The 15,285-nt window shown below is 36.4% G+C and overlaps 1 long non-coding RNA gene across 1 annotated transcript in view; it reads left to right on the forward strand.

Moving 5' to 3' along the window:
• The window catches only part of LOC139356748 (uncharacterized), a 28,270-nt gene extending 13,741 nt beyond the window's left edge, over positions 1–14,529 (forward strand). Inside the window, exon 4 of the long non-coding RNA XR_011609130.1 lies at positions 14,438–14,529. This is a non-coding gene — a long non-coding RNA (uncharacterized lncRNA). The remainder of the gene's footprint in view (positions 1–14,437) is intronic.
• Positions 14,530–15,285: the final 756 nt, after the last annotated feature.

The following is a 15,285-nucleotide window of genomic DNA, read 5'->3' on the forward strand; positions in this document are numbered from 1 at the left end:
GTTTTCTATCAAAAATAAATGTATATTTATATATTTATTCTAAAACATTGAAATTATATTAAATTTGACAAAAATAATAGCCACAGGAGGCACAGTTTTTGTAATTTTTTAAATGAGAACAAAATATTAAAGAATATATTTATTTGGTGAGAAATATATTAAATAGTCTATTGCAGCAGGGTAGGGCACCATTAAATCCTCAAGTTTATTTATTTTATTTTATTTTTTTAATTTTGAGACAGTTTCCCTCCCAGGCTGGCATACAATGGCTCAATCTTGGCTAACTGCAACATTCACCTGCTAGGTTCAAGATATTTCACTGCCTCAGTCTCTCTAGCCGGGATTACAGAAGTCTGTCACCATGCCCAGCTATTTTTGTAATTTTAGTAGAGACAGGGTTTCACCATATTGGCCAGGCTGGTCTCGAACTCCTGACCTCAGTCGAGTCGATCCGTCCACCTCAGTCTCCCAAAGTGCTGAGATTGCAGGCATGAGTCACTACGCCCGGCCTCAAGTTTAATTCTTAAGTGGGTCAATCAGTTACAGTTCTGCTCAAAGCTTTGAATGCACCTAAAATTTCATCCAACATCTATTACCTTTCATCATATCCTAAAATAGCTTGAAGATGTATATGATTTTATGAAAAAGCTCTGTAAAACAAAACAACAAAATTAAAGGTTTACATTTTAAAGCAACAATATTCACCTATAGTTGATGAATGCACAGTTAGAGTGAAAAAAAATAGAATTTTGATGAATTCTGAAATGGTTCCACCCTATTCAAACAAGTTGTATTAATGTATATATACATTTCTTAATATATAAAATTCACAAATTGCTACGAATACAAAAGCTTACAAGTTTCCAGTGAGAATAGCCTCTGTCAAAAACTTTGCTTGATTTGCTGTATATTGATTAATTTTGTTACTGTAAAACAAAAAGATATATTCTAATTGAAAAATATCAAACACAAAGTTTTGAATTATAAAAGCAGCCTCAAGCAAATAATAATTTTAACCCAGCACCAAAATTAACACATTCAAAGGGCGTAAGCAAGCATTGGGCACAGATAAAGCATTCGTTTCAAGGAGGATCCCAAAACCAACAGATGCAGCAACCAAAGCTATCATTTCCCTCCTATGTTAAAATGTATTTCAATTTTGGATTAAGGCAATGTATGCAGAAACACAATTCACTAAAGGAAACTATTATGGGTTTGAGATTTTTTTCTTTTATATACTGTTGATTACATAGAGAAAAATGTTATTTATAGGCTTTTCCCTATTTTCTTTCTTTTTTTTTTTTTTTTTTTTTTTTTTTTTTTTTTTTGAAAGGGAGTCTCGGCCGGGCGCGGTGGCTCAAGCCTGTAATCCCAGCACTTTGGGAGGCCGAGACGGGCGGATCACGAGGTCAGGAGATCGAGACCATCCTGGCTAACACCGTGAAACCCCGTCTCTACTAAAAATACAAAAAACTAGCCGGGCGAGGTGGCGGGCGCCTGTAGTCCCAGCTACTCCGGAGGCTGAGACAGGAGAATGGCCCGAACCCGGGAGGTGGAGCTTGCAGTGAGCTGAGATCCGGCCACTGCACTCCAGCGCGGGCTACAGAGCAAGACTCCGTCTCAAAAAAAAAAAAAAAAAAAAAAAAAGAAAGGGAGTCTCACTCTGTCGCCCAGGCTGGAGTGCAGTGGCCGGATCTCAGCTCACTGCAAGCTCCTTCTCCCGGGTTTATGCCATTCTCCTGCCTCGGTCTCCCGAGTAGCTGGGACTATAGGCGCCCGCCACGTCGCCCGGCTAGTTTTTTTGTAATTTTTAGTAGAGACGGGGTTTCACCGTGTTAGCCAGGATGGTTTCGATCTCCTGACCTCGTGATCCGCCCGTCTCGGCCTCCAAAAGTGCTGGGATTACAGGCTTGAACCACTGCGCCCTACCAAGCTTCTCCCTATTTTCAAGCCAGCCAGCCATCCTAAATTCATAGATTTTATTGTAAATTATAACAAATCTAGACCATGATATTATTGCCTGCTCCAAACAATGGACTTTCCCTAGTTTATACCATTAACATTTTTATCAATGGTATTTATATTTGGTATTATTAGGAGGTCATTATAATTTTACAGGAATGTCTAACTGAGATAATTTATTCACTCTTTTATGTTAATCTTTTTCTACATAGCATCACATAAGATAATGGAGGTGTGATTTTTCCAGCAACTTTTGCTAGTTTAATAAATGACTTAAACGACCTCCTCTTCCAGATTCATTTTGAAATTATACTTAGTTTGTTAATATAAAAGAATAAGCATAATACTGCTGAATCTACTATGCATTACATTTCATGATTCTTTCATATTGTTTTGATCAGGGAATAAAGAAAAATATCTTTGGCTAGTTTTGATATCCTGAAAGTTTATCATGTTTTTTTTCTTGACTGAATAACCTCCTACTTTGGGAAGTCCTTAATACTTTTACTTTAATCATAAAATTAATTGGTAGATTATCTTTCCATATATGTATGTGTTTGTATGTAGGCGTGTGTGTAGTAAATCAAAAGAAGTTGAAAAACAATATTCTCTGATAACCTCTACATATTATAAGCTAATTTTTATCTGGATAATTTATAGAATTTATATTTTCAATTAAATTTTATTTTTCAATTGTCTATACCACCACTGGCAAGCTCAAAGTCTCCCAATACACTCTTCATGGGCCTGTGGGCAATGGAAGATGATACAGAGTCCAATATTTTCCCCTTTGCCTATTGGAAATGGATAGGCAAGAGACTTGCCAAAAAAAATCAGATCTGATTCCTCAGATCCCAAATCCTATAAATAAACAGATGCTGTCCCAAATATCAATAAGTTGAAATTGAGATCTGAAAAGCCTTTGTGATAAGATGTCTCTAAATTGGCTCCTAAATATCTCTACTTCTGGTATTTGTACCTTATGAAATGTTCTCTTTTTAAGTGTGACCTGGACTCTTTGAAATGCTACTAATTAGTAAAATACTGCATATATAATGAGACATTACTTGGAAAACTACTTTACAAAATTGACTGTTGACTTTCATCTAAGGTGCTCTTCCTCACTCCCTGGCTTGCGCACTTTCTGGGAAGATATTTGTCATACTGTGAGATACCCTGTGAAAAATCTCAAACTGCAAGAAGTGAGAGGCTCCAGACAATAGCCAGGTAGAAACTGAGGCTTTTCATTCAAAATCTTTGAGGACCTAAATATTTCCATGAACCAAATAAATGAACTTGACATTCCACCCTCCCCAGGTTGCCCTTCAGATAAAACTCCAGCCCTGGCCAACAGCGTGATTAAAAAAACAAGAAACTGGCCGGGCGCGGTGGCTCAAGCCTGTAATCCCAGAACTTTGGGAGGCCGAGACGGGCGGATCACGAGGTCGGGAGATCGAGACCATCCTGGCTAACATGGTGAAACCCCGTCTCTACTAAAAAAAATACAAAAAACTAGCCGGGCGAGGTGGCGGGCGCCTGTAGTCCCAGCTACTCGGGAGGCTGAGGCAGGAGAATGGCGTGAACCCGGGAGGCGGAGCTTGCAGTGAGCTGAGATCCGGCCACTGCACTCCAGCCTGGGCGACAGAGCGAGACTCCGTCTCAAAACAAACAAACAAACAAAAAAAAAAAACAAGAAACTTTAGCCAGAGGTATTCAGCTGAGCCACTGTCAGCATTCAGTCATTAGAAAGTTTTAAGTGGATCAATTTGGAGTAAACTGTTATGTAGCAACAGGTAACTGATATAATCTTCTACCCATTGTTAGGATATATGGAGCTTAAGGAAAAAAAATGCAGTTTTATAGAGATACAGTGAGAAACTGCAGAATGGCAAGCACAGGTGGAAATTAATTAGGGAATTGGGGCATGTGAATATGCTTAAACTGTTTGAGCCTGTTAGGTACATATTTGCTTTAGTGGGATAAATACATTTTAAAAGTCCAGGATGGCACAGACATTTATATTTTTAATTCACTTATCTCATATTTTATTTCAGTGTTAACTACTCGTCTATGTCAAATCAATTATGCTCATTGGATTATTTTACTTTTATTTAAATTTTGTTATCTGGTATTTATTATATAGAATATGCAAATTGAAGTCCTGTCCTTCAGCAATCAATAAGGTAAAGGAGAAGAAAGACACAAATAAGTAGAATTTTATGATACTTTAAGATACAAACAGACTTCACTTTGCATAATAGTGTGAGACCATAAAAATTACCATGAAAGCTGAAACTGTGCAAATAAACCTTAATAACCAATTGGGAAAATTATGATTGTTCCATGACCTATAAAATATTTATTAAAAATTTTAAAATGCTCTTACTGTGGGTGCAAAAGTATATAGGGAAATAAAAAAATAGTAAAACTAATATTTATTTAGTACACCGTAATTTTTAAACTTAAAAAAATTAAGTGTTTTATTTCTTTGTAAAAAAACTTATCAAGAATATTTTGAATATTGATTGCCTTCTTGTTGTATAACTTACACCACAAAGCAGGAAGCTTTTTGTATGCCTTGGAGAACTGTTATATTCCTTTCTAATTTTGGATCAGTCCCCAATATTTTATTCTTTACACTTCCAACATTAAGAAATATCTTTGAGAGTTATTGGAATGTGAAGCTTTGCGTTGTTTTTGCTTCCTGTATGTCACCTCTAGTCTTTCACCATAATCAGCTTCTTTATTTACGTTGATAAGTTCACCTTCACCAAATTAACTCTGGCTGCCTATTTAGAGCCTTTCAGGCAGTGGCAGCATCGACATTGCCACAATCTGCCATTTCACCTGTAAAATCTATGTAGTGTTACATACTATGTATTAAATAGAGATTATATATATTATAATATATTATATATGTGAAAGGAAAATAAACCTCAGGACTCCCAAATCACTAAGCCAAAGCAAAAGTCAAGCCGGGAGCTATGTCAGACAAACATACCTTCCATTATATTTCTAAATATGATTGCTGCAAATGTAAAAAGCTACGCATCTCCCTCACAATTTGCCCACAAGGAAATTCCTTGTGGGCAAAGGTCAGACAGAAGTCAAAGTCATCCCTCTGAGGCTCACCTGAGACAAATACATATCTGATTACTACCTCTGCCCTATTGTTTATGTAAAAATGCAGATTCGAGCCAGACTAAATTGTGTGTTCAGTGGAAAGCTGATCAAGAACTCAAATTGTGTATTCAGTGGAAGGCTAATCAAGGACTGAATATAATATAACCTTTGACTCTCATCTAATTATAACTTGGAAGCCCCCACTTAGAATTGTCCCACCTTACTGGTCCAAATGAGCATATATCTTATATATATTGATTAATGTCTCTTGTCTGCCCAAAATGTATAAAAGCAAGCTGTATTCCCCCCATTTCAGGCCATGTCATCAGCACCTCCTGCAGCCATGTCACAGGCATGTCCTTAACCTTGGCAAAATATTAAATAAACGTTCTAAATTGATTGAGACTTTTTTCAGATACTTTTTGGTTTACACAGGCAATAGTATATATAATACAATAATGGTATTATACTACTAATATATACTATATTCTATTAAAATACTATATTATATTAATATATAATGGTATTATATATAATATATGGTTTCATTTTTCTAAGACGTCATGTAAGTTTATCACTAGGAGATAAGGAAGCAACACTACACATTTGTTATCTGTGTGTAAACTGAATCACAAGAAAAGCTGTGATTAGTCATTTATGAGGACATGAGTCTACTGTATACATTAGTAATTTGTGGGCTGCAGAACCAGCAGCAAACTTTATACTTTACGCAGTTACAGTTTACATTTTGTGACAATTAAAAATTGCACTTTGTTGTTTGTGGGCTGGTGTTATTTTCTCTAAGTCATGGAAACTGAAATTTGCACATATCATTTCCATGAAGAGTGAGGTTTTATTTATTTAAAACCTGTAGTTCGAGAACATCAAAGCCTAAAAAAAATGGTAGCTCCTTCTATTTAAACTTACTTTTCTGGAGGAAATGGTTAAATCAGCATGTGCAGGTTGCTCAAACTCTACATATTCAGGAAAACAGAGTAGCTTGACAGTTTAGGAAGAAAGATGATCTCTGAGATCTTAGAATATTTTGTTTGTTTGATAAGTGTGTTTATCTATCCCTAAAGCTTTGATCCTGAAGGACCAGTGTGATCAGGTAGTTTATGCTTATACTGTGATTTATGGTGGCTGAATGTATTCATCCTAAGGGACTGGAACCTGAGTAGCTGAAGTCAGTCATGCAGGGACTAGATGCCTATGTGGTAGGACCCTATATTAGTCCATTCTTATGCTGCTAATAAAGACATACCCCAAACTGGGTAATTTGTAAAGAAAAGAGCTTTAATTGACTTACAGTTTAGCATGGCTAGAGAGCCTCAGGAAACTTATAATCATGTCAAAAGGCCAAACAAACACATCCTTATTCACATAGCAGCAGCAAGGGGAAGTGAAGAGCACAGAGAAAAATGCCCCTCATGAAACCATTAGATCTCATGAGAACTCACCACTATCAAAAGAGCAGAAGCATGAGGGTAACCATCCCCATGATTCAATTACCTCTTACTGTGTCCCTCCCTCCACACATGGGACTATGGGACTACCAATTTAAGGTGGGATTTGGGTGAGGATATAGCCACACCATATCATTTTATCCCTGGCTCCTCCCAAATCTCATATCCTCATAATTTAAAACACAATTGTGCCTTCCCAACAGTCCTCAAAAGTAGTAACACATGCCTGCATTAACTCAAAAGTCCAAGTCCAAAATGTCATCTGAGACATGGCAAGTCTCTTCCACCTATGAGACTGTAAAATCAAAAGCAAGTACATCACTTCCTAGATACACTGGGTTTACAGGCATTGGGTAAATACACCCATTTCAAATGGAAGAAATTGGTCAAAACAAAGAGGCTACAGGGCCCAAGCAAGTCCAAAATCCAATAGAGCAGTCATTCAAACTTAAAGTTCCAAAATAATCTTCTTTGATTCCATGTCTCATATCCAGGTTAGTCGGATGCCAGAGGTGGGCTCCCATGGCTTTGAGCTTTAGCTCCCTTATGGCTTTGCAGGATATAGCCCCACTCCCAGTTACTTTTGAAAGGACACAAAGATAGATGTGTACCCGCCCCCCACCTGCTACACCCTTGTTCTGCTCTCTAATCTTTGCACATACCAGAGATTTCGTAAGTTCTGTGAGTACCTGGTTTTCTGCACGTACCAGAGATTTTGTTTTGCACATACCAGAGATTTTGTAAGTTCTGAGGCAAGGTCACAAGACGTGTTTAAGTAAGATAAACTCTTGCTGCCATAAACCTGCTCTCCCGCCTCAAAGTTTGAACCAAAATATCAGAAATGGCAGGAACCAATCATAGTTAGCCAAATCGCCTTGTTCAAACACTAGCCAATCATATATCTGATTTGTATAATAACTCTATGCCCACTTTTCTTAGACTATATAACATTGTTCGGAGCTGAGTGGGGGAGCTCTCCTGCCCGTCTCGTTTCACGAGCGAGGGAGAGTTCCAGGTTCGAACCTGTAATAAAGATCCTTGCTGCTTAGCTTTGACTCTGGACTCTGGTGGTCTTCTTCGGGGAATAAACGGTCTGGGCATAACACTTTCACAGGCTAGTGTTGAGTGCATGAGGCTTTTCCAGGCACACAGGGCAAGCTGTTGGTGGATCTACCATTCTGGGTTCTGGAGGATGATGTCCCTCTTCTCACAGCTTCGCAAGGCCATGCCAGTGGGGACTATGTCAGGGATTATGACCTAACTCTGTCTGGGGTTATGACCCCACATTTTCTTTGTCCACTGCTCTCACAGAGGTTCTCAGTGAGGGCTTCACACCTGTAGCAAACATCTGCATTGACATCCAGGCATTTCCATACATCCTCTGAAATCTAGGTAGGGGTTGCCAAACATCAATTCTTTACTTCTGTGTATCTGCACGCTCAACACCACGTGGAAGCTGCCAAGGCTTGGGACTTGAACCCTCTGAAGCCTCAGCCTGAGCTGTGGCTTTACCCCTTTTAGCCATGGCTAGAGTGGCTGGGACATTGGGCAACAAGTCTCTAGGTTGCACACAGCAGGGGTGCCCTGGGCCCAGCCCAGGAAACCATATTTTTCCTCATAGGCCTCTGAGACTGTGATGGGAGAGGCTACTGTGAAGGTATCAGATATGCCCTGGGGACATTTTCCCCATTGTCTTGGTGATTAACATTCAGCCCCTTGTTACTTATGCAAATTTCTGCAGCAGGCTTGAATTTCTCCTCAGAAAGTGGGTTTTCTTTTCTATCCCATTGTCAGGCTGCAAAATTTTCAAATTTTTATGCTCTGTTTTCTCTTGAATGCTTTGACACTTAGTAAATTCTTCTGCCAAATACCCTAAATTATCTCTCTCAAGTTCAAAGTGCCATGGAGAGCTAGGGCAGGAATAAAATGCATAGTAAGAATGACCTTTACTCCAGTTCCTAACAAATTCCTCATCTCCATCTGCAACCACCTCAGTTTGGACTTCATTGTCCATATCAGTATCAGCATTGTGGTCCAAGCTATTCGCTAAGCCTCTAGGAAGTTTCAAACTTTTCCATATTTCACTGTCTTCCTCTGAGCCCTCTAAACTATTCTAACCTCTGCCTGTTACCCAATTTCAAAGTTGCTTCTAAATTTTGGGGTATCCTTATAAGAGCACCTCAATCTCTATCACGAGAAGAGCAGCATGGGGGTAACTGCCCCCATGATTCAACTATCTCATACTGGATCCCTCCCACAATATGTGGGGATTATGGGAATTACAATTCAAGATGAAATTTGGGTGGGAACACAGTCAAAACATGTCAGACCCAAATTTGAGCTCTGGACACCCAAAGCTGCGTGGGTTTCTTTGATTGATAACACTTTAGCTTTCCATGTGTTGTCACAAGTTGTTGCTGGGAGATCTAAACAGGTCCTTGAAATTCTACCAACAGAAGACACCTAGAAGATTGAGACTGGTTTTACTTGGACCTCGTCCCATAGATCTCTTCCTTTTGCTGATTGCAATCTATATTCTTTCACTCGTAAAAATGTAAACATGAGTATAACAACTTTCCTGAGTCCTTCTAGTGAATCACTGAGCCTAAAGGTGATCTTGGAGACACTTGACATACCTGTGTATCTTCTGTCTTACGGCATTCCATCCTCTTCTTAAGCATTCTTTATTTTATATGAGACTATATATATATGTATACATAAAATATATATTTTTCTTTTTCAACTTTTATTGTAGGTTCTGAGGGTACATATGCAGGTATGCAAGTTTGTTACGTAGGTAAATTGCATTTCTCTGCGTTTGGTGCACAAATGATGTCATCACCCTTGTAGAGAGCATTGTACCTGATAGGAAGGTTTTTAACTCTCACTCTCCTCCCACCCTGCAAACTCAAGTAGGTTCTGGCATCTATTGTTCTTCTCTTTGTCTCCAAACATATGCAAGTTTAGCTGTCACTCATAAGAAAAGAAAAGCAAATACTGCATGTTCTCTCTTATAAGTGAATTAGGATAATGACCACCAATTTTTTTTTTTTTTTTTTTGAGATGGAGTTTTGTTCTTGTTGCCCAGGCTGGAGTACAATGGTGCAATCTCGGTTCACGATAACCTCTGTCTCCCGGGTTCAAGTGATTCTCCTACTTCAACCTACCGAGTAGCTGGGATTGCAGGCATGCGCCACCAAGCCCGGCTAATTTTTGTATTTTTAGTAGAGATAGAATTTCTCCACATTGGTAGTCTTGAATTCCCAACTTCAGGTGATCTGCCCGCCTCGGCCTCCCAAAGTGCTGGGATTACAGGCATTAGCCACCATGCCCGGCCTCCACCAAATATTTTTTATAGAAAATGAAACAGCCATGATCCTTACCCACATGAAGCCTGATGAGAAAACAGAAAATTGGGGTAAACAATCACATTAACAAAAATATGATATTATTTTCAACTGGGTTAGTGTTGGCTGAGAAAAAGAGAAGTTGATGCAATTTTAGGTAGGGAGGAAATATTTAGGAAAGTAGCATGTGAACAAGCACTAGGATAAAATATGGGGACAGTAAGATGTAAGAACAATAACTGAAACAACTCTGAGAGGAGGATATTGAGAAAGCCACAAGCAGATTTAGTAAGAATCAGATTTGTAGAAAATATCTTTAGAGAGGTAGGTATAGGCCTATAGGCCAATCATGGAGGATTTAGTTGAGTATAAAAGCTGTTCTTTGTTTTATATGTATGATGAAAGTAACAAAAGTTAATGTACATGTTAAATATATGATTATGGTTTCTCCGCACAGGATAAAATAAAAAGAGAGAACAGGTTAGCAGTATGGAGATTAAAAAGACAACAAAATTAAAGTGAAGATATCCAGCTACAGTTCCAGCTGCGACTTGCAAGACTCTGTAATTTCACATGTGTCAATAGAGATGTATATATGGGAATACTTACTTTATAAATTGTAAGTTATATTAAAATGCATATGATTTTTTTAAAAAGCATCCAGAGTGATTGCAGAGCATGTTCAGTAATAAGAAGTGAAGCTCTTCAACATTTTAAAGGCAGGAAAACATATATAGGTGGAGTTTCCAAAGTGGTAGGAGAGAAACCTTGATGATATGGAGAAATATTTCCAAATAGAGGGCAAGACTAACTGTGTCAAAAGCTCTGAGGTGAAAAATATGTTGAAGATTGAAAAGCAACCATTAAATCACTCTCTGCGGATAACTTTCCCTCTCAACTTCATATTCACTCACCCATTCAACGATTATTTCCTGAGCTCCTGTTCTATGTAGAACCCTCTTCTAGGCACTTAGGCTATATCACTGAATAAAGTGTCTTGTTAAAAAGGATAAGTATATAAGTAAAGGAAAGAAGTACAACTACATGAATAAAAGAAAGAAAAAGTAAGATAAATCAGAAGTATAAGTAAAGGTGTATTAAATAATGTGGTTAGTTATAACCTTCAATGAAACAGTAACATGTAACTAAAGACTTGAAAGAGCTGAAAAAGTGATTCATGAAAATATAAAGTCTAAGTGTGTTCCAGGAATATTTCTTGTGCATATATTATAAGGTTAAAGCGTGCCTGGAGTACTGGGGGAGCAGTAAGGATACCTATGTGCTCAGAACAGAGTGAAAGGGGAAATTACTAAGATAGGTCTCAGAGATGACAATTACAAGATCTGGTATTTACTCTGCATGACACGGAGAAACACTGCAACATTTTGAGCAGAATGACAATAACACATTTGGTTTGCAAAGACTATCTGCAATAGAATCCAGTTTTCTGGGGTAAGAATTAAAACAAAAAGCATTAATTAATTGGCAGCTTATTACAGTAATCCAAGTAATAATTTATGGTGGTTTGTTACAGGATTATAGCAGTGGAAGAGATAAAGAACGGTTATATTTTGTTTATGTTCTTAAACACAGACTCAATACAACTTCCTGATGCAGTGAACATGGATTACAAAAGGAGGCAAGAATGACTCCAGTGTTCTTAATCTATGCAACAGTAAAGGCAGTTTTAGTAAACTGAGGTGGGGACTGTGGATGGAGCAGGTTTGGGGGTGATGGTCAAAATGTCAGCTATTGATTTATTAATATTTAGGTAAAAAAATAGTCATTCAAATAGCAAAGTTAATAATGTAGTTGAATATAACAGTCTAGATTGTGGTAGAGAGATTTGGATTTGAGAAAATATCACGAATAAGCAGGAGTAATATAATTCCCTGTTATCATCATTTACTGGCAGTAACATCCATCCTTTTCCTTTCTTTTGTAATGAAAGGCATGACCCTTCCCTGAATATAGCCTAATCTTTCCAATATACCTGGCATTCTATCCCCACTCTTCAGAGTAATTATTGTGCCATTTTTTCCACTGACTTTTTCTCATGTATTAAAAATATTTCTCTGGTAGAGATGAAAGCTTCTGGTAAAAAAAATAGATATATATTATATATGTATATATATAATATATATATGTATATATATGTATCAGTTGTTTTACATCTGTTCCTTGAATCCACTGACAACATCAAAGCCAATAAGAAAATGGAGGAGAAATGTTTCTCCTTCATTGCGGTTAGGAAAAATGTCATAACTCCAATGATGATCCATGAAGAACAGCTGAGAAATAATTTGAAATACCATCTAAAAGAGGAAAGATACTTAGAGCCAACATATATTTTCCTGAGAATATATTCTTATATCTTGATCAAGGCAAGTTTTTGTTTTGTTTTTAAGTAAAAACATTTGTTCTTAAATGCTCATCTGTGTCTCAATGTTAGCGGTATGCCTCTTTGGTAAGAAATAACCAGAACATTGTAGGATGTTTAGCTCCTCTGAGTCCACATCCTAGATGTCAGTAGTATCAGCTTACATTGTCACAACCAAGTCTGGCTCTAAGCGTCCCTGAACTCATTTTGGGAGCTATACTCTGTACTGTTCTAAATGTTAAATAGTATTATTTACAGTTATTTGTTTTAGGCTTATAACTGGCAAGTCAAAATGGAAAACGAGCTCAGGTTCAAGTTCAATAAGTGTCAGGCTTACTGATAGCAGAGGAAAAACTGTGTAGAAATACCACCCTTATTGTCTATGACATAGGCTTCTAATTATAAGACACTAGAGACATTGACATCTACTTAAAAAAGGAAGATATGATCACAGAAAAGCTGTCATAAAAAAGGTCTACAATATAAAATACATCAACAGTTATGAAAAACCAATGACAGAAAACATGCAAATGTTTATGTTAGCTATTTATGAGTAAATGGCATTACAGGACATTTTATCTCTTTATACTTTCACATTTCCAAAATTTCACTGTGTGTGTGTGTGTGTGTATGTATATGTAAAATTAAAACATGAATTTAGCAAAGTATCTTGTAAATTTTATGATGAGAATATGTTATTAGAGTCTTTCAGAAGCAATTAATACTACTATAATTTGCATTGTTTAAAATACATCAGTAGATTAAATATATTTGTAATTATAAAATAGAAACATAATGTACACCTTAACCTTAATAACTATAATGTCATCTAAGGAGAAGTTTAAGTAAATGTGTTATTGGAATAAATTATTTGATAATTTAGTGAATAAAATGATAAAATTTGCATTTGCAGTTTTTCTGGAACTTAAAACAGTTTAATTAACAGGCTAGCCTTGACACAAGAGTATATAGAAAAATAAGTCAAGTGATATTGTAATAAAGCCAAAAACATTTTAAAAATGATTTTAATATTAATCACAATATTTTTATTATAAATATGGTACAGTCATGCACTGCATAAGAATGTTTCAGTCAATAATGGACTGCATGTATGACTGTGGTTTCATAAAGTTATACTGCTTTGTTTTTATTGGACCTTTTCTATGCTTATATACACAATGGTAAATACCATTGTCTTACTACAACTGCCTACAGTACTCAGTACAGTAACATAATGTACAGGGTTACAAACTATGAGAAGTAAGCTATTCACATACCTTAGGAGTGCAGTAGGTTACACCATCTAGGTTTGTGTAAGTACATCCTATGTTGTTCAAACAGTGACAAAATTCTCTTAACAATGAATTTCTCAGAACATATTCCTATCCTTAAGAATAGGATTTTAAAATGACTGCATTTAAAAAATTTTCTAAGTAGTATTTCAACACCAGAAATTATGATTAGTAATGTTGATAAGGAATAAGAAAACAGCTAATAGATTTAAGCAGTCTAATTTTTAATCTCAGTCAATACATATGTTATATAAATCATCTAAGTCACAGAGGTAATTAAATACTTATATTTCATGGGAAGTATAATAACCAATATTTTATATATTCTTATTTATGCTCCAAATTTGTAAGGAATAAAGATGTTGTCAGAATAAAAACATCATTTCAATATGCTTAAAATTCAATTAACTCTCTTTTGGCAGAATCAATGAGACAATAATTATAAGACATGAGCATACAATAAGCAAATTCTTGAGAAGTGGATTTTATTATTCTTCAGTCAATATGGAATCAGCATGACAGTGTATTGAAATTTCATTTTTATCACACTTTTAAAACTGTCATTTCTGGAATAGTAGAGTTAAAGATCTGCAATAAAATAAAAAAGACTGCTGTTTACAGCAATCAGAGAAGGAGTATGTATTTTAATCTTAGCATTGTGAAATGCGCTGAGAGCTCATTTACCCATTGCCATTTACAATTTGTGAATCAATTTGTAAACAATAGTGCCTGCCTATATAGTTGGTCCGTTCTGTGAAATTTTACTTCAGGAATATTTTATGGGGTATTTAGGAGATCATACATCCCTTTATTTATTTTGGTCGCCATTTTCAAACTTCTATGTTTTTACCCTTCCATTTTCTGCAGATTGCCATTTCAGGACACCTCCTACATCTGAGGAAACATGCATTGGTCTTGTAGTATTTTTCTCCTCCAAATAAAAGTCAGTATGATCACAACTAAACTATCAGAAGTGAGTTTATGGGTAGCGTTAACCACCTCGTTTATCACCCAAACTGGAACACTTATGGTACTTCATTGCAGCAGGCATAAATTGAGACTTTTCTGGGCAAACTGAAGTGTTTGTTCACTACATTTATAGCACATTTTTAAAACTGCAAAACAATTACATTGCTATTTGCCTCCATGTGTCATAAGAGACAATTGACTTGAATCCCACGGGTTGAGCAACAGCCCACAAATTTGACTTATATTTATTTATAAAGTTTATGTAACAGGTCATTGGATATTCAAACACATATTCTAGACCTGGAGAAGAAACTCCACCTTCGTAGATGACATTGAATGCAGCTACTAATTATGGTATCTCTAGTTTGGATTTAAGAGAATAGTTGGGACTATAAATTGCTTCTCATGGAACATATAGTGAACATATTACATCAACTTATGCTGAAAAAAGGTGTTGTTCAATATCTATGTAATAAGCAATACTGTACCTTTCTATTGTTAAACGTGTGAAAGGCACCTCAAATTCACATTATTCTGATTATGCCTACACAGTGCTTATGGGCACTGCGATTCTTCATGTGAAAAATAGTAATAAATTTTAAGGCAACTGCTATGCAGTAAAATAAAACAAATAATAATAATTACTACTAAAGCAGCTACTAGGCAGTAAGATAAGGTACATGTGCAGCTATGCACATTTTATACTGCCATTTGTGAAGCTTAAACAAATTTAAAGCATGTAGAAT

This window comes from Macaca nemestrina, chromosome 1 (genome assembly GCF_043159975.1).
Source record: "Macaca nemestrina isolate mMacNem1 chromosome 1, mMacNem.hap1, whole genome shotgun sequence".
Taxonomy (NCBI): domain Eukaryota; kingdom Metazoa; phylum Chordata; class Mammalia; order Primates; family Cercopithecidae; genus Macaca; species Macaca nemestrina.